At 42.5% G+C, this 25,592-nt stretch overlaps 1 pseudogene; it reads left to right on the top strand.

Moving 5' to 3' along the window:
- Window positions 1-2,887: 2,887 nt before the first annotated feature.
- LOC139310038 (zinc finger protein 585A-like) lies at window positions 2,888-23,985 on the top strand (annotated as a pseudogene).
- The last annotated feature ends 1,607 nt before the right edge of the window (window positions 23,986-25,592 follow it).

The following is a 25,592-nucleotide window of genomic DNA, read 5'->3' as shown; positions in this document are numbered from 1 at the left end:
GCCTGGAAGCAGAGAAACAACTAGAGTGTGGAAGAACAGTTGGAAGGGATCTTTGAGGTCATCTAGTCCAGCCCCCTGCTCCAGCAGGAGACCTTATACGTTTGAGGCACGTGGCTGTCCAGTCTCTTCCTGAAAGCCTCCAGTGATGGAGCAACCACAGCTTCTGCAGGCAAACCGGTTAATTCTTCTCACAGTCAGGAAATGTCTCCTTGTTTCTAGGTTGCTTCTCTCCTTGATTCGTTTCCATCCATTGTTTCCTGTTCTGCCTTCAGATGCTCTGGAGAAAAGGTTGAGCCCCTCTTCTTTGTGGCAGCCCCTCAAATATTGGAAGACTGCTACCATTTCACCCATCCTCCTCTTTCTATTCTGTAGACTAGACATACCTAACTCCTGCAACCCTCTTTTTATGTTTTAGCCTTGTTGGAAGAAATATCCTTCTGGGTTCAGTTCCAAGTGGGGAAAAAGACACTGGAAACATGGGGACTGCTTGAAAAGGTGGTTTAATGGTGGACAGGATCACATGGTTTGAGTTCCTGAACAGAAAAGGGCCCAGATGTTGAGTGTGCCTTGATTTTTATGCCCTCTCTGCGCTTTGAACTTCCTGGGGCCCCAAAAGAGTATCCTGATTGGTTGTCAGACTCCCAGGGGGTGGGGGTCTTAGCCAGCCTTGTTGGTGATGTAATCTTCCCAGGTGCCATGTGGTGAGTTTCTGTTGCTAGATGGGTCCTATTGTGTTGCAGATGACGGTCCATTGACAAAGGTGGGGGGGGGGAATTAGGTTTCTGCCTCTGGCCCATTAATAAAGGGGGGAGGGAGGAAGCTGAGAGCTGCTTTGTCTTTAAAACATGTTTCTCCATTTCTCATCCAGGGAAATATTTTAATATTTCCTAAAATATTTCATTCTTCTAGGAGAGGGGTGAGTGCTAACTTCCTACAGCCTCCAGCCCCCAAATATGTTGGTTGCCCTTTTATGTCTTCTCTCTTAGTATTTAGTCCAATATAGCTGACCCTCTTAATTCCATCCTGTATCTTTTGGGTGATAAAGATGTCAGGTTCCTCTGGGCCTCTTGCTTCACCAAGGGATTGGACTGGAAGATTTCCAAGGTCCCTTTCAACTCTTTTGTTCTGTTATGGACCTTGTTATGTTTTCTTGACAATAATATTGGACTGCTCTGCCACTGTGTTTTTTTGATTTTTTACTTCCATGTCTAGCCCAACAAGCACGGTATTTCCTATTGGTGCCCCATCCATGTATTAACCAGGTTCAACTGAAAAGGTCCTATTGAGGACCTTTTGGGATGTTCAGTTTGTATAGGTAGTCCTTGCTTACCATTTGTTTCATGAGCCTTCAAAGTTACTATGGCTCTGCAAAAGCAAATGAAGACCTGGTCCAGAAATCTGTATTAGCAAGGTTCAACTAAAAAGGTCCTTGCATTTTTCCATTGATAGAACATGAATGTTCCATTTTTTCAAGTTCTTTATCCATTAAACTTTTATCTTTATATTCACTTCATTAGTCTTCTGTATTAAGATGTGTATCTTACTCCATCATTTCTTTGCTTTGTCAGATGTCCACCATAAATGATAAAAAAAACTCTTCTTTATATTTCCAAAATTCATTGCCTTTATATTGTTTCCTAACCATATCATACCATAAATAGTCGTGCCTTCAAAATCTAATTCATGGTCCTCTAGCTCAGGTAACCTCTTAATTTGGAGAGTCACCCACTCTTTTTGCCAGACAAAACAACAAGCATCAAAGTACAATTTCAAATCTGATAAACCCAAGCCTCCTCTTTCCTCAGCATCTTACAATAATTTATATTTAATTCTTGTTTTTTCCCTTGCAGTATATACTTAGAGATCTCCATCTGCCATTGTTTCAATGGAGTATCACAAGTATTGGTAAAGTCTGAAACAGAAAATCCATCTTTGGTAATTAGGGTGCTGGAGGCTAAAACATACAAAGAATGGTTACAGGAATTGGGTATGTCTAGTCTAATCAGAAGGACCAGCAGAGACATGACAGCAGTGTTCCAGTATCTGAGGGGCTCCTATAAAGACCAAAGAATCAAAAGAAACAATGGATGGAAACTAACCAAAGAGAGAAGCAACTAGAACTAAAGAGAAAATTCCTAACGATTACAGCAATCAACCAATGGAATAGCTTGCCTTCAGAGGTTTTGGGTGCCCCATCATTGGAGGCTTTCAAAAAGAGATTTGACGGCCACTTGTCTGAAATGGTATAAGATCTATCGCTTGAGCAGAGGGTTGGACTAGAAGACCTTCAAGGTCCCTTCCAACTCTATTTTTCTGTTATATGTCGTATTCATCTTAATTATAGCGATTCTATCCAATAATTGCTGTACTAAAAATGTGTATTGACCCAAGTCAACAAGAGAATTTAATGGTTGAATGCAAATGTGAACTTGGATCTTGGTAATTGCATGTATTAAATAAAACATAATTAATCTAAGATTATTTTACAATTGTGGCATGTTTGCTTTTTACCTTTAATGTACATTTTTTTCTTTTTTCACATCATCTGCAACCATTTTATAAACAATAAACATTACACTTTCCTTTGAATCTTACAGACAAAGAAGACAGCAGTAAGAGCATTCCCGACAACTGAGAATAACAACGTTAAAGAAGAGAGCAAATCCAGCCAGAAATTGAAATATTTTCCATTTCCTTCAGAAAACCCCAGAGGCAATCAAGAAGAACAAACTGGAAAAAGTAGAATATGCGGAACTCAAGGATACATTACAGGTAGTCTTTGATTTACAACAATTCATTTAGTGACCATTTGAAGTTACGGTGGCACTGACTTATGACCATTTTTCACATTTAGGACTATTGCAGCATCCCCATGGTTTCGGTCAGAACTCCGGCCTGGTGATACGCTAGAGGATGCACACAAAAAAGAAAGCGTAAGTGTCCTGATTGAAGGAAATGTTTCAGTGGGAATTCCAAGTTGGTGATACACCAGAGGATGTGCACAGGAGAGAAACCCTTTGAATGTCCTGATTGCGGGAAATGTTTCATTAAAAAATTCCATCTCATGAGTCACCAGAGGACACATACAGACAAACCATTTGACTGCCCTTTCTGTGGGAAAAGCTTTAGTCACAGTTGCCGCCTGGTGATACACCAGAGGACTCACACAGGAGAGAAACCCTTTGAATGTCCTGATTGTGGGAAATGTTTCAGTCAGAATTCCCAGCTGACGATACACCAGAGGATTCACACGGGAGAGAAACCCTTTCAATGTTCTGATTGTGGAAAATGTTTCATTAGAAAACCCCATCTTATGAATCACCAGAGGATTCACACAGGAGAGAAACCATTTGAATGTGCTCTTTGTGCGAAAACTTTCCGTCAGAATGCCCACCTGATGACACACCAGAGAGCTCACACGGGAGAGAAACCGTTTGAATGTCCTGATTGTGATAAACGTTTCACTAACAATTCCAGCTTGGTAATACACCAGAGGACTCACACAGGAGAGAAACCCTTTGAATGTCCTGATTGTGGGAAATGTTTCATTAGAAAACCCCATCTTATGAATCACCAGAGGACTCACACAGGAGAGAAACCATTTGAATGTGCTCTTTGTGGAAAAAGTTTCAGATTAAATTCTCAACTGGTGATTCACCAGAGGACTCACACAGGAGAGAAACCATTTGAATGTGCTATTTGTGGGAAAAGTTTCAGTGAGAATTCCAAGCTGGTGATTCACCAGAGGACTCACACAGGAGAGAAACCATTTAAATGTGCTCTTTGTGGGAAAAGTTTCAGTCACAATTCCAATCTGGTGAAACACCGGAGGACTCATATTGGAGAGAAATCATATCAGTGTACATATTGTGAGAAAAGTTTCATTAAAAGATTGCAGCTCATGAGTCATCAGAGGACACACACAGATAAACCCTTTGAATGCTGTTTCTGTGGAAAAAGTTTTAGTCACAATTGCCGCCTGGTGATACACCAGAGGACTCATACAGGAGAAAAACCCTTTGAATGTCCTGATTGTGGGAAATGTTTCAGTGAGAATTCCAAGCTGGTGATACACCAGAAGACTCACACAGAAGACAAACCCTTTCAGTGTCCTGATTGTGGGAAATGTTTCATTACAAAACCGTATCTTATGACTCACCAGAGGACTCACACAGCAGAGAAACCCTTTGAATGTGCTCTTTGTGGGAAAACTTTCCGTCAGAATTCCCACCTGCTGATACACCAAAGGACTCACACAGGAGAGAAACCCTTTAAATGTCCTGATTGTGAAAAATATTTCAGTCACAATTCCAGCCTGGTAATACACCAGAGGACTCACACAGGAGAGAAACCGTTTGAATGTCCTGTTTGTGGAAAATGTTTCATTAAAAATTACTACCTAGTGATACATCGGAGGACTCACACAGGAGAGAAACCTTTTGAATGTCCTGTTTGTGGAAAAAGTTTCATTAAAAATTACTACCTCGTGATACACCAGAGGACTCACACAGGAGAGAAACCCTTTGAATGTCCTGTTTGTGAAAAACATTTTAGTCACAATTCCAACTTGCAAATACACAAGAGGACTCACATAGGACAGAAACTGTATTAGTGTCCTATTTGTGGCAAATATTTCAGTCACAATTCCAGTATGGTGATAGAGCAGAGGATATACACAGGAGAGAAACTCTCGGATGTCCTAATTGTGGGAAATATTTCCGTTTCAATTCAAACCTGGTGAAACACCAGAGGAATCACATGGGGGAAACATTTCAAATGTCCACTCTGTGGACAGTACTTTACGCCTAAATTACTTTTTATTGCATACAAGAAAATTCACAAGAGTTTGGAGAAGGCTTGAATGTCCGCCAGAGGCACACAATATGCATACAGGTTTATTGCCCATTTGTCGCCTGCATCCCTCCGGCCTAGACGTTTGATGGTAGGACGTTAGCAGGCAGCCATCTAGTGTGCTGTAGGGGTGAAGGTGTTGCTGGACTAGGAATGGGGACACCCAAGTCCCAGTCCCTCCTCAGCCATGAAAGGGCCCTCAGTGTCAGCCCCACTTGATAGACCAGTCCAAGAAATCAACTCTACAGGAAGTATCTAACACTTTTTTTAATTGAGACTGAATAATAAGAAAATCTTGCAAGTCTGGTTGTATTGTGCCTCCCCTCCCCCACCATTTCTTTTGCTCCTGTGAATTAGGAAGGTATTTATCTGAGCCTGTTTGTAACATGATTTCTGTTGTGTACTTGAGATAAGCTGCATATCTCCCAAGGCCATCTTTTTACTCTCTGCCTGGGGTTGGGGAGGTGAGGCGGCGCTCTGGGCATATGACTGGGTAGTGGTGAAGGTGCTGAATGAGCAGCAGGAAGCTGAGTGTGTACCCCACTCAGCCTTGGAAGGTCCCTAGTGACTCTAGGTCCCTAGGGAGCTCCATTCACTAGCGAACCTCTGAGTTGCTCCCGCTACAATACATCTGAGCTTTTTAAAGTAAGAAAACATTCATAGTAAGCTGAATTGACCTTGAGTGGCCGAAGGGGGAAGAATCAGGCAGGAATTTCTGCACCAGTGGGTCAAGGTTTTTATATCTCCTGACTACCTCAGAGAGGATATAGTTGCCAACGTGACAAATATAGCAGGGGTGAAATGCTCCCGGTTCAGACCGGATCACCAGATTCGGTAGCAATGGCGGTGGGTGCTTCAGAGAACCGGTAGCAAAAATCCCTGCCCCACCCCCCACCATGCCCAGCTGAGCCGTGTGATCATCAGAGGCTTTTTTTTTACTTTTAAAAGCATTTTTTCTACAACCTCTGCAGAGGTTGTAGAAAAATGCTTTTAAAAGGTTAAAAGAGCCTCTGATGATCCCAGCTGAGCAGCGCGATCATCAGAGGCTTTTTTTTTACTTTTAAAACCAATGCTTTTAAAAGTAAAAAAAAGATTGCGCGCCACAGCTGATCACCCCCCCTCGTGCGCTGTTCTACTTACCGCATGCCTCCTCATGACATGGACTACGTGTGCGCACCTCGCATTTGGTGCATGGTGCGCACCAAAGCAAACCGGTAGTAAACCGGTTCAGATTTCACTACTGAAATATAATCACCCGGATGGGATGTTCAAAAATTATGCAACAATTTACATGGTGCCTGCTCATTTCTTTATCTGTCAACTGTCCCATTATGCTAGCCAACAAAATAAATTCCTGAGACTTTTTTTTTTCTCCAAGAGTATACGTTACTGAAAAGCCACGTCGGTACTGAAATTGAAAAGCCAGTTCTAACATTTTGTGTGTGAAAATCATAAGATAAATAACTCTTTTCCCCTCTGGATCTCCCATTGCCCTTTGTACATCAATCAGTTGCACCTGAGTTGTTTTGAGAATGATTTGTCTGCCTTGGATGTTTCCCAGAGCTTGGGGGTTTGGAACTGTCTCGGGTTTCCAGATGGCACACTTGCATTCCAGATTTCCACTTCCAAACCACCCTCACATTCAATGCCTTCCCTCCCCCCTCCTGTTGTTGTCTGGTTGCAAGCAGGCTGCAAGTCAACCATGACATGCCGACCCTCCAGAAGGATTAATCCTACAAAGAGACAAACAGAAACATTTTATTTTATTTTATTTATTTATTTATTTATTTATTTATTTATTTATTTATTTATTTATTTATTTTATATCAAATTTATATACTGGCCTTCTCCCTAAGGATTCAGGGTGGTGTACAGCCAAAGTAAAAACATAAACTATAAACATTAAAATACAATTAAAAAGATATATAAATATTTGGCCCCATAATTAAAAGCAATTATTCCTACACTAAGCTTTATACACAAACATCTTATTGGATCCTAGGGCACACCACAAAGTGGGCTTGCTTAGGAAATAAGTCTGTATTGACCCAAATCACAGTGTTTTTGGCACTCTCCGGCAGCTCCACAATAAAGTCCATACATATTTCCCTCCAGGTAGCCGTGGGGCTGGCCACCATCTGTAACGGTGCTGAAGCGCACACAGAACAGCTGGCTACATAGGCTTCTATGACAGGATAGTGGGGAATGGAAGGATTTATATTTCTTGCAGACAGCTGGTAATATGCATCTGGTCAGAGCTGAAGAAGATTCTTGGACGAGAAGCAAAACATCCAGTTGCTTCCTGAAAAAGCACCTTTGGGACAACCATGACGTGGATGACTGAGAATCTATAGACTTTTAGGCTTGTATGTTCTTCATTCATGGCCATCAAAACTGTCTCTTGATGAAAATATAATCCGGAAAATATTGGACTGTGCAGAGATGGATAGATTGACATTGAAAATAAAAGATAAAGGAGACACAGAATATTATTTAATGTGGAATAGGTTTTATCAATGGTTAAAGATAAGAGGTAGAAATTAGATGAAGAAAGAGTATTGTTATGTTTAAGTAAAATGTGAACATTGTTTATAATTACAAGTATGCTAATATATTTAACAGGAACAGAAATAAGCAAAAATAATCAAATGATTAGAATTATTTTGGGATTATTATTATTATCATCATCAGTATATGTGGGTTTTTTTTTCCTTTTTATAAAATGGTATGCCTGGACAATACACTGTATTCAAAATACTTATATATAAATTTAAAAAAACTTGACAGAAAAAAAAGCCTCTTTACGAAGTGAAGGGTTTCCACAAATCCAAAATGGCTTTGCTGCAATATTAAAGTCCTCTGGCTCGCCAGGACGTATAGTTTGCGCCCCATCCAGGCCAGGCCATCTCTTAATAACAGCTCACTCTTGTGTCATCTGCTGCCACTCAGGAAGAGAGCTATGGGGGCAAAATGCAGATCACATCATCAGAGGGACAGAGTGGTTGGACTGATGTAGGATTGAAATTGAAAAAAATTAAATTTATCAAGAAGAGGGAAGAGAAATTGGGGAAGACAGATTGGTCAGAGATGCCGAGTGCATGAGAGACAGATTACAGGTAGCTGAACAATTGTAGAATGTTAGAAACCCACTGTCTGGAGAGCAAATGAGACTTGAGAAAAGGGCTTTATGTTGCCTTTTTATTATTAAATTTATTTATTATTAAAACTTGTTGCACATCTCGCAGTTTGAGGTGGCTCTGAGCGTCTTGCCTTGCCCTAATGTTCATAGCAACACTGACAATACCCATTTTTTCCCTTGTCAAAAGCTACTGAAGCTAATCCGTTTTTAAAAATGAAACATTTTCCAGTCTGCAATTTTTTCTCAAATTGCCACCACCAAGGGAGATGCAACAAATACGTCAGCAATATGGTGCTGCTATCACCCAGCAGCCATCAAAGGGTAACAATTGGGCACTTCCAAGAAAAAGAGTTCCTAGCAGGAGTTGCTAATAAACCTGGAGATGCTGTGATCAAAGCCACGATCCCTTTTCTGCTCAACTCAATATCCCTACAGGTCTTCTCCATCAGGTTCATCTGCAAGGCAGAACAGCCTCTACATGTGAAATTTTACACTGCTTTTTTTCACTGGGCCTTGGGCCAACTCCCCACACCCGTCACTCATCGTACACTTGCATTTTGAAGATCTCCCGGGGGCAGCTGTCATTTTCAGTGCACCCACAATTCTTTACGGTGGTCTGCACAGGGTTAAGGTAGCAAAACAGAGCAGTTTCTACCCCTCCAACATTACAATGATCCAAAAGCAGCCAACATTTTGGCCCCGAGGCAGTTGTGTCAAAATGGCAGCTGCTTCCACAAGCCCACCACGTGGCCCAGGGATAAATCCCGGGCACAATGAAAATAGCAGTTGCTTCCATGACACAGTCATACCACCCAGGGATGAGTGGATTGCCCATTTTTCCCAACATGAGGTTCAGAGATCTTCAAAAGGTAAGGAGGTAGCGGCTGTGAGGTCTGTTGGCGTGGAAATCAGGCCTAAGGACTGCAGGCACCCAGTGGGAGTGAAAAAGCCTGGGGGGCGAGGGAAAAGCTTGGGGGACCCCACAATTGGGGTAGGGAGAAATTGCAATGAAAGCCTGGGACTGCATTATACCTTCAACCCTGAAGTAGCCGCTGTTCTGCTTAATGACTTGCAAATTTCTTTAATAGCTTCATCAGGAACAGAAGGGGTGTGGCTAGTTAAGCAAAGCAGTCTCGTTTAAGGGCCGTTGCATAAGGTGACCAGACGTCCCGCTTTTGGCGGGACAGTCCCGCTTTTGAGCAATTTGTCCCGCGTCCCGCGGCGTTTCAAAAAAGTCCCGATTTTTCTTGAGCCCCAGCTGATGGCTAGAAGAAAAAAAAACTGTTTAAACTTTTGCCCGGGGCTTCAAAGGGCCGCCCTACAGGCAATCAGTGTAAAGCAGTTTTTTTTTCCCCTAGCTAAGTTTCAGAAACGAAAACGAAACCAGGGTCTTTGGTGCAGCGTGACAAAATGAGGCAGAGAGAGATTTATTTTTATTTTTATTTTTCCTCCCCAAAAAAGGTAGGTGAAAAACTGCAAACAATGGGAAATTTAGGAGGAGACTTCAAGATTTTAAAACACAAAGGAAAAAAAGCTGTATTTAACTAGGGAATTGTAATAATTGAGATACTATTAATTGTATATTGTGTTGAAAGCAGAAATGGTTAAATTGTGGTTCGGAGGAATATATGGGAGAAATTATTTGGTTTATTATTATTGGTAAATATAATTAATTGATTTGTAAGAAATTGGATTGCATGGAAATAATTGGAATATTCATGTTCATATTGATTAATATACAAAAAAGATAGTTTTATAACTAATTGATTTATATTAAAATGTTGAATTTGTATTAAACAACTGTATTACATAATTACATAATTAAATAATGTGAGGATGGATATAAAAATAGATGACAATGGGAAGGGGTATAATATAGAATAGAAGGGAAAAATTGAATTTGATTAAGATTAGAGATGAGGATGAAGGGTAATATTGGTTTTTTTAAAAAATAGATGAGGAATAAATATGGCAAAAAGGAAATATAGAAATTGTAAATTTAATTGAAATGACTAAACGCTGTTTAAATTTGTGAACCAGCCAAATATTCTGTTCAAAGAAAATACATTGTATGTTTGTATGTGTGTTTCTAATTATTGCTATTTATTCATATTTGTTCTCTTTTATTCTTTAAAGTTTAACAATTCATTCTTTATCTTAATATCTTTATATTTGCTTGGGGTTGACTTTCTTCCCTTTCATCTTTTTTATTGTACAGCAATCTTTCTCCTCAAACCTACCACCTCTCTCTTTTCTTTCCTTCTTACTTTCTCTTCCCCCCACCCTCTTTTTCTCCTCCCTACTTCCTCTTTCTTTCTCCTTCTCCTCCTCTCTTCCTCCCTCTCTTACCCTCACTCCTACTCTAATTTCCATTCCTTCATCCCTCTCTATTGCTGTAATCCTTTAATGCATATGGACTACTCAGAGGGCTGAAAAAGTTATTTTTGACTGGTCCTCACACTTTTGACCAGTCCTTGAACTTATGACTGTCCTCACATTTTACATTTTTGCCCTATCTTGTCATCATGGTGAAGAGAAGCAGTTGTGAAATGAGTGACATGGTTGTTAAGAATGCTGCACGGGCATAAATGTGAGGATGGTCATAAGTGTGAGGACCAGTCAAAAGTGTGAGGACCTGTCAGAAATGACTTTCCAGCCCTCTGAGTAGTCCCTATACACATAGCCATGGCCACCCGGTCACATGACCAGCTAGCCACGCCCACCCAGTCACATGGCCTCCAAGCCACGCCCACACAATAAGCCACGCCCACAATGGTGTCCCTCTTACCAATGTTAAAATCTGTTCACCTTACTGTTGCAACATGCAACCACAATTGGTAGTCCCCATTACAGTTATATGTTGAGGACTACTTGTATGGTGGCTGGGGAATTTTGGCACTCAAAATCTGGAGGACACCAAGGTAAAAGAAAGAAATTCCACCTGTGGGAATTCCATGATCAATATACAAAAAACACCACCCAAAAGACTTAGAGGGATTCTACACTTCTGCTGAAGAAAGTATCCAGAAGCTGCTGATCTCCAGAAACAGGTACCATATTTTTCGGACTATAAGACACACTTTCCCCCCCCCTCGCCAAAAGTGGGTGGAAATGTCGGTGCATCTTATAGACCAAATACGGCCCGGTTTTTGCCCTCCCAAAACCCCTCTTCCACATCCAATTTTCGCCAAAAATGGGCCCCTTTTTCGCAAAAAAAGGGACACACAGAGGGTTTTGGAGGCCTGCAGAGTGCTCCTGGGGGACAGGGAGGCCAAAAACCGGATGCACAGAGGCCAAAAACTATTTTTTTTTTTTTTGCTTGTTTCCCTCTTCAAAATCTAGGTGCGTCTTATACTCTGGTACGTTTTATAATCCGAAAAATACAGTAGTTATCCTTTATCAAAGTAACATTTTTCATTTTTTCTCTCTCCAGTTATAGATCTAATCTTGAGATGTGTTGACTAAAAAGGCCAGAATTCAAAGAGTCAATTTCTTACCTACACTCCCAATGAGAAATCAGAAATGAAATTCAAGCCTTCTCTAAACTCATCTACTTTTGCCTCATGTGGATTTCCTTATGTGCAATAAGAAGTGATTTAGGCCTGAAGTATTGTCTGAGACTGGAGAGCTTTCTCTCGTGTATCTATCCTCTGGTAAAGCAGTCCCCAACCTCCAGGCTGCAGCCCACAGCAGGGCCATGGCCTATTTGGAACCAGTGAGAGTTCCAAATTTGTGAGAGGCGGGCCAGTGCATGTGCGCAGTTCCACTCACACAAGCGGTGCCCAAAAGACTTCTCTTCTGTGAATGGAATTGTGCGTGTGTGTATGCGTGTGTTGTGGCTCCGTTACCTGAGCCTGTGTCATCGGCAGGAGAGGACTCCGAGAGTGAAGGAGAGGAGTTGGCAAGGCCCCCCTCTCCAGGACCCTCCTCTTTGGCAATTCCTTCGGTGTCCGCCGAAGGGCAAGAGATAGGGCCGGGGCCAAGCACGTCTACGCAGCCACAGGTGGACAGTGATGAGAGTAATGAGTCTTGGCTGGATCCACGCCAGTGTCGCAGAGATAAGCGCGCACAACAGAAGAGGAGGCGTGCCAGAGATTAGGCTGAGTCACTGGACCACACCCCACAGGGTATAAAAGGGAGCGTGGTGGCCAGTCAAGCCTTGTGACGAACAAAGCTGAAAGCTTCCACGCCATTCTGCATTGCCGGACTTTTGCTATAGACTTTGCTGGATTATATTTGGACTTGATTTACTCTGTAATTATTGAACATTTTACTTTGATGTACCAGAAGCGGAGAGATGTTATCTCTTCGTGAGTAATAAACTCTTGGTAGGCAGCCACTAGGTTGCTGCCAAGTTCCGTTATCATAAGGAAAAGGATTTTGTCGGCTGGTTTGGTTTTTAACTCTTGGACGTCTGTTGGTGTGTGTGCGTGTGGGATGGGGACAGAATAGCATGCTATCCCGCTGCTCAGGCAGCCTGAATCCTCTCTCTCCCCCAGCCAGGCTGCCAAGCTGCCTGCTCCCAGTGCTCCAAAATTGGAAAGGTGAGAGTAGAGGCTGAGTGAAACAAACTCACCCTGATCAGCTTTGCTGACTCTCGGAGGCTGCCTGCTCAGGACATCCAATCCACTTTTGGAGTGTCAGGACTGTATGCCCAAAGGCTTTTTTCCCCTCTATGCCAGAAGCTTTTGCAAACAGATGAAAGGCAGGGCTACCAAGCTGCAAAGGTTGGGGACTACTCCTCTGGTGTACCACCAGGTCAGAATAAACTTTTTTTTCTGGACACTCATGGTTTCCCTCACGTATGAGTCCCTATTGTGTCACCGGGTTGGAATTCTGCCTGAAACATTTCCTACAATTGGGACATTCATACAGTTTCTCCCTGATGTGGGCCCTCTAGTCTGTCACCAAGTTGGAATTATGAGTGAAACTTTTCCCACACTCTGGAGAATCATATGGCTTCTCTCCAGTGTAAGTCCAGCACAGGGGTGGGTTCTACTTACCTTTACTACCGGTTTGCAACCAGATCACAGTCAGCACATTCAAAGGGTTTTTCTCCTGTGTGAATCCTCTGGTGTATCACCAGGTGGAAATTGACTGAAACTTTCCCCACAGTCAGCACATTCAAAGAATTTCTCTTTCTGAGTCCTCTGGTGACTCATGGGGTGGGAATTTCTAATGAAACTTTTCCCAAAAACTGGGCACTCATACACTTTCTCCTTGGTGTGGGTCTTGTGATGTATCACAAAGTTGCCGTACTTGCTAAAGCATTTATCACAGCGAGAACATTTGTAGGGCATCTGTCCTGTGTGTGTCTTTCCATGATCACAAGAGAACTGTTTAGACTAAACCTTTTGTCACATTTGTAGCATTTCTATGGCTTTTCGACAATGTAGATTCTCTCATGCATAATCAGTTGTGATGTACTATCTGTACTTTTCCCACAATAGGCACATCTATGGAGCTTATCCATCACTGATATTGATGTCAAAAATATGGAGAATCCCTTGTTTAGTTTGATTCAAACCGGTTTTTTGCTCATGTAGAGAGGCCTGTGTTACTGTTGGCTCTACGTGGCTGTCTTAATTTACGTTTTTCTCTTCACTGACTTCCAGAAACAACCCTTTTTTTCTGAATGAAAAATAATCTTCCTTAATCTTTCATGTAATATATCCTTGAGTTTTGTATGCTTTACTTTTTGCATCTTGAAATCTCTTCTTGATTTTCTCTTATTTCTCTCTCACCTGCTGAGGAAGAAGAATTTTATGGTTTTTTGACAGAAAAGGAAAATATTTTGATTTCTCGCTTGATTTGCTTCCCATTTCAATGTTGCTTGTTATGCTCAGTTGTCCAGAGTGCTCTTATTGCCATTCTATTTATCTAAAAGATTCAGGGAAAAATGTAACCTTGTTTATAAAATGGATGCAGAAATGTGAAAAAAAGAGGGAGGGAGCCCCTCCAGCCACAATCCCTCTGAGCCCAGATCCTCTTCCTCCCCACCAGACCCTGGGATGCGGATCCTCCCCAGCAGCCACAGGGGAACGTGGGAACGGTGGTGCCCAACCTTCCCCAATACCAGGCGGCCTCACCCTGGGAGCCGATCTGCACCAAATGTTGGGCTGTGGGGAAGGAGGGGAGGGGGCTCGAAGGGAGGATTTTAAGGGGACTGGAGAGCCGTTCGCAGAAGCAGCAACCGAGGTGGAGAAGCGGCGGCACAGCAGTTCCCACGGAGCAGAAAACTTTGCAAAGAGAGTCGGAAGGGGAGGGGGCGCAACTGGGGATTCCCTCCTCCTCCTCCTCCTCCCCTGGTCCCCTCCCCCTCTTGGGGCGTCTTTGCCCACCTAGCGCCCCTCCCCGAGAGGGGAATCTCCGCAGCCCTGGCTTAAGAGACATCGGGAGACCAAAGTCCTCGAACCGGGGACCGCAAAATAAATAAATAAATAAATAAATAAATAAATAAATAAATAAATAAATAAATAAATAAATAAATAAATAAATAAATTTCTATACCGCCCTTCTCCCGAAGGACTCAGGGCGGTGTACAGCCTATTAAAAACATCAGTTAAAATAGTTTAAAATTATTAAATGAATTCGGCTCAATTTAAAACCCCAGGAATTTAAAACCCAATTTGAAATTGTTATGTTGATAGCCCAGCCTGGCGGAACAACAGGGTCTTGAGTGAACAACGAAATACCCAGAGGTCGGTAGATCTTACGCATTTCCAGGGGCAGTTCATTCCTCAGGGCTGGGGCTCCCACAGAGAAGGCCCTCCCCCTGGGTGTCGCCAGCTGACATAACTTGGCTGATGGCACCCTGAGGAGTCTCTCTCTGTGGGAGGCTATTGGTGGCAAAAGTCGGTCTTGAAGGTACCCGGGTCCCATGCCATACCCACGGGAAGTCCAAAAGACCAAAAACAAGGGCCCAGATTAAGAATTAGGAATTCATCGCTATTGAAGAAAGGGAAAGAAAGTGCTACAGACTACAACACCCATCATCCTTCACCCCGGGCATTAGATGTTGCGTTTTACACATCTCCCTATTTCGCTTGATGCAGTTGGGTCTTCTGCTTTGAGACTTGGTCCCTTCCAGGGGTGAAATGCTCCCGGTTAGGACTGGATCGCCCGATCCGGTAGCGATGGAGGCAGGTGGTTCAGAGAACCGGTAGCAAAAATCCCTGCCCCCCCCCACCCATTGCCCAGCTGAGCCGGGCAATCATCAGAGGCTTTTTTAAAAAATTTTAAAAGCATTTTTTCTACAACCTGTTTGGCTGAAAAAATGCTTTTAAAAGTAAAAAAAAAAATGATCACGCGGCTCAGCTGGGATCATCAGAGGCTTTTTTTTAAAAAAAAGAAAGCCTCTGCTGATCAGGCAAGTCAGCTGGAACTGGCAGAGGCTTTAAAAGCATTTTTTTACAACCTCTTCAGCCGAAGAAGTTGTAGAAAAAATGGTTTTAAAAGAAAAGAAAAAAAAGTTGGCCACGCCCACTCAGTCATATTACACCCCCCCAAAGCCACGCCCACAGAACCGATAGTAACAAATTTTACATTTCACCACTGGTCCCTTCCAGCAACTCTGTAATTCTGTAAGAGTTCTGTAAGAGCTTCATGATGTTGCTCAGCATGTAGCTAATCTTCACAAGCTAAGTACACATTTCACTATTTCACTTGGCTCAGCTTCAAAGGTCGGTTGCTAGGAATCTGAAAACGACTTGATAGCATGTAATCAGTGATAAGGTCTGGCCAATGCCATGGGTAGAGAAGGGACAAGCCTGTTTGTCGGCCTCCTATCCGGAGATGGCAGCATCTGTGACTAAAAAGCCGACAGTACAATAGCGGTCTCTCTGGCTGAGCTTCAAGGAGTTAAAACCGTCAAGTACTGTATTGTGAGAAAGATTGGAAAGAGGAAAAGCACAGAGAAACTTCCTTTCCTGGATCTCCTGCCTCTTTCCAAGGATGGAAGCATCAGCTGGGAGGTGAGTTGAGGGCAGGTTGGAGAAGAATCCGGGAGCAACTCAGGCTGTTTGGTTCCCTCCACGGCCTGGAAGCAGAGAAACAACTGGAATGAGGAATAACAGTTGGAAGGGATCTTTGAGGTCATCCAGTCCAGCCCCCTGCTCCAGCAGGAGACCTTATACATTTCAGGCACATGGCTGTCCAGTCTCTTCCTGAAAGCCTCCAGAGATGGAGCAACCACAAGTTCTGCAGGCAAACCGGTTAATTGTTCTCACAGTCAGGAAATATCTCCTTGTTTCCAGGTTGCTTCTCTCCTTGATTCGTTTCCATCCATTGTTTCTTGTTCTGCCTTCAGATGCTCTGGAGAAGAAGTTGAGTCCCTCTGTGGCAGCCTCTCAAATATTGGAAGACTGCTACCATTTCACCTCCCCTCCTCTTTCTATTCTATAGAGTAGACATACCCAATTCCTGCAACCATCTTTGTATCTTTTAGCCTCAAGCCCCCCAAATATGTTTGTTTATGTTTCTTTATGTTTTATTAAATTTATATACCGCCCTACTCCCGAAGGACTCAGGGCGGTGAACAGGCACAGAATAAAATACATAAATACAAAAGTTAGAAACAATTTAAAACCAAATTAAATAATTTAGCCCAAGACAATTAAAATCCCAATAATTTAAAACAAATTAAAATTTCAGTTTAAAAAATTAAAAAGAAAGGGGAGAAAATTAGGCCAGGCCGGCTTGCTGGAATAGGAGGGTCTTAAGAGCACGGCGGAAAGTGCGCAGATCCGGGATCCTCCGGATCTCCGGGGGGAGCTTGTTCCAGATAGTGGGTGCCCCCACAGAGAAGGCCTTCCCCCTGGGGGCCGCCAGTCGACACTGCTTGGCTGACGGCACCCAGAGGAGCCCCTCTCTGTGAGAGCGTACCAGCCGGTGGGAGGCTGTTTGTGGTAGTAGGCGGTCCCGTAAATAACCAGGTCCTAAGCCATGGAGCGCTCTAAAGGTGGTAACCAAAACCTTGAAGCGCACCCGGAAGACCAGCGGGAGCCAGTGCAGCTCGCGCAGGAGAGGTGTCACACGGGAGCGCCATGTTGCACCCATAACCACCCGCGCGGCCGCACTCTGCGCCAGTTGGAGCCTCCGGGTGCTCCTCAAGGGGAGCCCCATGTAGAGAGCATTACAATAGTCCAGGCGGGAGGTGACGAGGGCACGAGTGACTGTGTGTAGGGAGTCCCGATCCAGAAAGGGACGCAACTGTCGAATCAGGTGAACCTGATGAAAAATCCTCCCGGTCACGGCTGTCAAGTGCTCTCCTAAAGACAGCCGTGAATCCAGGAGGACGCCCAAGTTGTGAGCCCTCTCCGTGGGGGCCAGCGATTCACCCCCAATAGTCAGCAATGGCGTCAACTGACTATATCGGGATGTCGGAAACCACAGCCACTCGGTCTTGGATGGGTTGAACCTGAGCCTGTTCCTCCCCATCCAGATCCGCACGGCCTCCAGACACCGGGACATCACTTCAAGGGCATCGTTGGGGTGGTCCGGGGTGGAGATATACAGCTGTTGTTGCCCTTTCATGTCTTCTCTCCTAGTAAGTATTAAGTTCGGCATAGTTGATCCTGTTATGTTTTCTTCACAATAATATTAGAGTGATCTGCCACTATGTCCTTGATTTTTTACTTCCATGTCTAGCCAACAAGCGTGGTATTTCCTATTGGTGCCCCATCCATGTATTAACCAGGTTCAACTAAAAATACCTATCAGTCTGGCTTTCTACAAATGGAAGCACTGATACACCCAAATGTTGTAAATTTGGGAAAAAATGTATAAAGATATTTTAAATGAGAAAGGGGAACTAAAAATTAAACAGGAATTACAATACCAAGGGGTGAACCTTGCATGGTGGCCACATTTGCAAATAGAATTGAGATATGAGAAAGATGCAAAAACATATGGTTTTCATAAAGCACCATCAACACCTGATCAGATACTATTAGGAACAGATGAAAAGTTAATAAAGAAAATATATAGCTATTTATTAAGCTTTAAAATGGGAGGTGAACAAGTGAAAGAAACAATAATAGTATGGCAAAAAATTTCGGATATACTACAGAACTAAATAAATGGCAAAAACTTTGGGATAGAATTTATAAATTGACAATGGCAACTACGTACAAGGAAAACGCAAAGATGTTTAAAAACATGTCTGCCAAATGTTGGAAATGCAATCAGATACCAGGTTCATACTATCATATGTGGTGGGCATGTCCAAAAGCAAAAACATTTGGATGAAAATACATATATGGTTAGATAAATGATAAAGCATCATATAGATCTAAAGCCAAAAATATTTTCGTTAGCTATATTGCCAGAAAATTTTGACAAAGGGAATGTACACTGCTCAAAAAAATAAAGGGAACACAAGCAGAAGACATCTGAGATCTGAATGAATGAAATAGCCTTATTAAATACTTTGTTCGTTATATACAGTAGTTTTGTGTTCCCTTAAGAAGGCTATTTCATTCATTCAGATCTCGGATGTCTTCTGCTTGTGTTCCCTTTATTTTTTTTGAGCAGTATATATTTAATGCATGTTTTGACAGCACCAAGAATTGTATTTGCACAATACTGGAAGAATGAGGAAACTCCTACAGATAAAAATATAATAATAATAATAATAATAAACTAGGTTGTGCAGAAATGGATAAGGTAACGTTATAGATAAAAGAAGATACAGAATACTTTTTAGTTTGGGATTTGTTTTATCAATGGTTAGATAATAAAGGTAGAAATTAGAAACTGGGAGAATACTATTATATACAAATAAAGAATATTATTGTTAATAAAATTATGTATACCTAAAATGAGCCAGACAATACACTGTTTACTAAATACTTATATATGTTAAGAAAAATGTATAAATAAAAAATATATTTAAAAAATAACTATTGAGGACCTTTGGGGATGTTCAGTTTAGGCAGTCCTCGCTTACCATTTGTTTCATGAGCCTTCAAGGTTACTATGGCACTGCAAAAGCAGAAGCAGACCTCATCCAGAAATCTGTGGTCATCGTAACACTTGTTCAGTGACCTGTCAGCAGTTCCTGTGGTTATGAAGGTGCAGGAAAAGGAGTTGCACCAATTTGGGTTCTTGCCAACCGCTGCACTTTTATGATGGTTGCAGCATCCCACACTCCTGATTTGTGACCTTCCCAGCTGGCTTCACACTAGCAAAATCAGTGGGGATGCCAGCAGGAGGTTGCAAGTGACAATCATGTGAAATTGCCTTTAACAACCCACAACTGTAGAGGACCAGATGTAAGTTGGCACTGTCACGTGACATCATGCTTCATGATCGGGCTGCTTAGTGATAGAGATGGCAATCCCAAATGCAGTCAGTAAGTGAGTAACCACTTCAGTCACCAGAGTGGTTTTGGAAAGTATTTTCTGCCCTGGATCTCAGGACCTCCATGGGCAAAAATGAATGGTACAAATCTTGCAGATGCTTTAGGCATCATTTCATCAGTTAAAGCCACGCATCTCTAAAGTTAGGACAGAAGGTTTGACTAACCATTTTGGGACATTTTTTCAGGCTGAAAACACATGGATTTTCCAGTTATATAATTTTGTAGATTTGTTTATTTCTATTTTTTTCTGTATGCATATATCTACAATTGTATAATCTATCCCCAGCACTTCCAAATATTTTTCATTAAAACTTTGCAGTGCTAAGAATTTACTTTTTTTTCCACAAAACTTTTATTAATTGATCAAAATATAAAATACAGAAGTGCAAAGAAAAATGAAAATAATGGTAAAAGAAGGGAAGGCAAAGGGGAGCAAGAAAAGTGTGGGTTAAGGGAAAAAGAAAAAGAAAAGCATTGACTTCTGACTCCTTTTGGTGCACTAGAACAGGGGTCAGCAACCTGCGGCTCTGGAGCCGCATGTGGCTCTTTCATCCCTCTGCTGTGGCTCCCTGTTGCTGGTCGGCTCCACAATTGATAGGGCTTTCAGTTAGGACAGGCAGAGGAAAAAGTACACCATGCTAGGAGGAAACTCTATGGTGGAGGAACCAGACTTCCGGTCGGCGCCAGATTTGAACGGGGCTTCGGGTTAGGACCTTTGTGGCTCTTTGAGTGTTTAAGGTTGCTGACCCTGCACTAGAATAAGGTACTAACGTAACACTTCAACTACCATATTTTTCAGAGTATAAGACGCACTTTTCCCCCCCTAAGAGAGGGTGAAAATTTGGGTGCATCTTATACACCAAATGTAGTCCCGACCACCTGCCAGCCCCCACCCTTTGGCCTCTGCCTCCCAGCAATTTACCCCCTTGCAACAAACAACCCATTTCAGCTTCAGCATAGCCTGATTAGCACAACCAGCTGATTGTCTGTTGGATCGGCCTCCCGACCCTCAGCTGTTTCAGGCTGCAGGGATTGCCATTGCCTATTGCCGCGTGGGCCTCTGCTGTCTGCTGCAAGGAGGCAAATTGCTGGGAGGCAGGGTTTTTTTTTTTCTTGTGCTAATCAGGCTGTGATGAAAATGAAAATTAAACTAAAGCAGGCTGTTTGCTGCAAGGAGACAAATTTCTGGGAGGCAGAGGCAGATTTTTTTTTTCCTTGTTTTCCTCTCCAAAAAAAATAGGTGCTACTTTTAGTCCAGAGCATCTTATATTCCAAAAAATATCGTATTTACTTTTATATGATAATATAAACTAGCCACTTCTACAACAACAAACATATCTAACCTAAAAATCCAAAATCAAACTTTCATTTTTTTTCCTATCTCAATAACAAAATCCAAAAGCAGTTTCCAAGTACAAGCAAAATTATTATTCTTCTTTTCTTTAATCAAAGCAGTCAGTTTAACCATCCTTGTTAACTCTGTTAGAAGAAATATCCTTCTGGGTTCAGCTCCAAGTGGGGAAAAAGACACTGGAAACACAGAGACTGCTTGGAAAGATGGTTTAATGGTGGACAGGATTACATGGTTTGAGTTCCTGAACAGAAAAGGGCCGAGATGCAGCAAGTCCTCAGGTTTTATGCCCTCTCTGGCTTTGAATTTCCTGGGGCCCTGAAAGAGTATCCTGATTGGTTGTCAGACTCCCAGGGGGTGGGGGCCTTAGCTAGCCTTGCTGGCTGATGTAATCTTCCCAGGTGCCATGTGGTGAGTTTCTGTTGCTAGATGGGTCCTATTGTGTTGCAGATAATGGTCCATTGACGGGGGGGGGCAGGAATGTGGGGAGCTGCTTTGTCTTTAAAACATGCTTCTCCATTTCTTATACAGGGAAACATAATATTCTGCCTTTTTAATATTTTCTAAAATATTTCATTCTTCTAGGAAGGGGGTGGGTGCTAATTTCCTACATAAGCTAACTAAGCTAGCTAAGACCCCCACCCCCTGGGAGTCTGACAAACAATCACTGGAAGCTTTCAAAAAGAGATTCGACGGCCACTTGTCTGAAATGTTACAAGGTCTATTATTTTAGCAGAGGGTTGGACTAGAAGATCTTCAAGGTCCCTTCCAACTCTATTATTCTGTTATCTGTTGTACTAATCTTAATTGCAGCGATTCTATCCAATAATTGCTGTACTAAGAATGTGTATTGACCCAAGCCAACAAGAGAATTTCATAGTTAAATGCAAATGTGAATGTGTTAAGTGAATCATAATTAATCTAAGGTTATTTTAGGATTGTGGCATATTTGTTTTTTACCTTTAATGTATATGGATTTTTATTTCTTTTTTTACATCTTCTGCAATCATTTTATAAACAATTATACTTTACTTTGAATCGTATAGACAAAGAAGACGGCAATAAGAGCACTCCGGACAACTGAGAATAACAAGCAACATTAAAAAGAAAAGCCAATCAAGCCAGAAATCAAAATATTTCCATTTCCTTCAGAAAACCCCAAAATTCCCCTCTTTCCCCAGCAGGTGATCAAGAAGAGATTTCAAACTGGAAAAAGTAGAGTATGTGGAACACAAGGATACATTACAGGTAGTCTTCAACTTACAACAGTACATTTAGTAACTGTTCGAAGTTACAACGCCACCGAAAAAACTGATTTATGACCATTTTTCATACTTATAACTATTGCAGCAGCCCCATGGTCATGTGATTTATATTCGAATGCTTGGCAGCTAGCTCACATTTATGATGGTTGCCGTGTTCTAGGGTCACATGATCCCCTTTCGCAGCTCTACAGATGTGCCTATTGTGGGAAACATGCATGTTTCAAATCACAACTGAGTATGCACAAAATGATCCACATTGGAGACAAGAAGTTAATGTGGCCAAAACTTTAGTCACAACAGCTCCCTTATGGTTCATGGAAGGACCCACAGAGGAGAGAAGCTCTATGACGGCTCCCAATGTAGTGATCTTGGCAACTTGGTGATACATTAGAGAACTCACACCAGGGAGAAACCCTTTGAATGCTCTGATTGTGGGAAAAGTTTCAGTCAGAACTCCGGCCTGGTGATACACTAGAGGATGCACACAAAAAAGAAATCATATGTGTGTTCTGATTGCGGGAAATGTTTCAGTGGGAATTCCAAGTTGGTGATACACCAGAGGACTCACACAGGAGAGAAACCCTTTGAATGTCCTGATTGTGGGAAATGTTTCAGTAAGAATTCCAACATGGTGATTCACCAAAGGACTCACACAGGAGAGAAACCCTTTGAATGTCCCGATTGTGGTAAATGTTTCAGTTTGAATTCCAACCTGATGAAACACCAGAGGACTCACACAGGGGAGAAACCCTTTGAATGTCCTGATTGTGGGAAATGTTTCAGTCAGAAATCCCACCTCGTGGTACACCAGAGGACTCACACAGGAGAGAAACCCTATCAATGTTCTGATTGTGGGAAATGTTTTATTAAAAAATCCCAGCTCATGATTCACCAGAGGATTCACACAGGAGAGAAACTGTTTGAATGTGCTCTTTGTGGGAAAAGTTTTGATCAGAATTCCGAGCTGGTGATACACCAGAGGATTCACACAAAGGAGAAACCATTTGAATGTGCTCTTTGTGGGAAAAGTTTTGATCACAATTCCCAGCTGGTGATACACCAGAGGACTCACACAGGAGAGAAACCGTTTGAATGTGCTCTTTGTGGGAAAAGCTTCAATCACAATTCTCACCTGATGACACACCAGAGGACTCACATAGGAGAGAAACCATATGAGTGTCCAGTTTGTGGGAAAAGTTTCAGTGACAATTCCAACCTGGTGAAACACCAGAGGACTCATACAGGAGGAAAATCATATCAGTGTCCATATTGTGGTGAAAGTTTCATTAAAAAATTTCAGCTCACAAGTCACCAGAGAACACACACAGGAGACAAACCCTTTGAATGCCCTTTCTGTGGGAAAGGTTTTAGTCACAATTGCCGCCTGGTGATACACCAGAGGATTCATACAGGAGAGAAACCATTTGAATGTCCTGTTTGTGGAAAACGTTTCATTAAAAATTACTACCTCATGACACACCAGAGGACTCACACAGGAGAGAAACCCTTTGAATGTCCTGATTGTGAAAAACGTTTCAATCATAATTCCAGCCTGATAACACACCAGAGGACACATACAGCAGAGAAACACTTTGAATGCCCTTATTATGAAAAAAGTTTCAGTCAGAGTTCCAACCTGGAGATACACCAGAGGACACACACAGGAGGGAAACATTTTGAATGTCCTGATTGTGGGAAAAGTTTCATTAGAAAATTCCAGCTCACAAGTCACCAGAGGATCCACACAGGAGATAAACCTTTTGAATGTCCTGTCTGTGGGAAAGGTTTCAGTCATACTTCCAGCCTGGTGACACACCAGAGAACTCACACAGGAGAGAAACCGTATGAGTGTCCTGTCTGTGGCAAAAGTTTTAGTCAGAATTCCAACATGATGATACACCAAAGGACTCACACAGGAGAGAAACCGTATGAATGTGCTGTTTGTGGCAAATGTTTCAGTCAGAATTCCAATATGGTGATACACCAGAGGACTCATACAGGAGAGGAAACATTTTGAATGCCCTGATTGTGGGAAATGTTTCCATTTCAATTCAAATCTTTTGAAACACCAGAGGACTCACATGGAAGAGAGCTTTCCAAAGTCCAGTCTGTTAACATTGCTTCAAGTATAAATCTTCCCTTATTGCATACAAAGAAATCCACAGGAGGCAAAAGTTGATGAGGCTTAGGCCTGTCGGTGGAGAGAAAAAGGTGGAAACTGTTGTTTGATAAAGGTTGTTCAGAAAATGTGGGATTCCTCAAAAAGGCTTTTGGGTGGTGGGGGTTTTATATTGATTGTGGAATTCCACCATGTGGAATTTCTGTCTTCTACCTTGCTGTCCTCCAGATTATGAGTGCCATAATTCCCCAGCCACGATACAAGCAATCCTCGAGATACAAGCCTAATGGGGCCTGCCAATTTTGGTTGTATGTTGTAATGGTGGTTAAGTGTGATTGCCTTGCTGAATTACTGCCACTCCCTGATGAAGCCATCAAATGAATGTGCAAGTTGTTAAGCACAACAGTGGCTACTTCAGAGTTTGGGAAAGCTTTTGGAGGCCTAGCTCTTGGAGGCCTAGTGCCTTCCAAAGGCCTCCCCTATCCCAACCTTTGGTTCCTCCCAAGCCTTTCCCTCCCTCACAGGTCCCCATCTTTTTTTCCTTCCACCATAGGGTCTCCAAATGGTCCCCATAGGCCTTTCCCTCCCCCACAGGATCACCACTTTACTGGATCCCTGCAATACTGAGGCCTGACTCCTTCCCTCCCTCCCAGCTTCTTCCTCCTCCATACCATTTAAAGATCTCTGAACCTCATGTGGGGAAAGAGGGCAGGACATGCATTCTCTGGGCTGTGTGAGTGCCTTATGGAAAGAGCCATTATTTTGACTGTGCCCAAGATTCATCCCTGGGCCATGCAGTGCACTTGTGGAAGCAGTTGCCATTTTGCCATGGCTGCCTCTATGTTCACATGGTGGCTCCTTCTGGGTCACTGGGAGTGGGACAAACTGTTCTGTTTTGCTACCTTAACACTTTGTAAGACTATGTTAAGGAGTTGTGGGTGCACTGAAAATGGTGGCTGTCTCCGGCAGATCTCCAAAAGGGCAGGCGGCAGGCCGTATATTTCTGGGCACATGAGAACTGGACAAGTACCCCTTGTGCCAGTGTTTTGCTGCAGCTGCCAAAAACACCAATGCAGTCTTAAATTGCACCAACAGAGGAATAGTGTGAAGGCAACAAGAAGCTGGTGATACCACACTTAGAATATTGTGTCCAGTTCTGGTTACCATGATACAAAAAAAGTTGTTGAGATCCTGGAAAGTGTGCAGAGAAAAGCAACAAAGATGATTAAGGGTCATTAGAAGGGACGTGATAGCTGTCTTCCAGTACTTGAGCATCTGTCACAAAGAAGAACGGGTTGACTTATTCTCTAGGGCACCGGATGGCAGGAAAACAAATAACGGGTGGAAGCTTGTTCAAATGAGGTCCAACCTAGAGGTAAAAAGAAATTGTCAGTCAGTCAGAACAATGAATCAATGCAATAGCTTGCCTCCAGGGATTGTGGATGATCCATCACTGGAGGTTTTCAAGAATAGACTGGACAACCATTTGAGTGGGGTGGTATAAA

Source organism: Pituophis catenifer, unplaced genomic scaffold, assembly GCF_029215685.1.
Source record: "Pituophis catenifer annectens isolate HBS135680 unplaced genomic scaffold, rPitCat1.0.hap2 SCAF_2, whole genome shotgun sequence".
Lineage (NCBI taxonomy): Eukaryota > Metazoa > Chordata > Lepidosauria > Squamata > Colubridae > Pituophis > Pituophis catenifer.
This window is presented reverse-complemented; position numbering and strand designations above follow the sequence as displayed.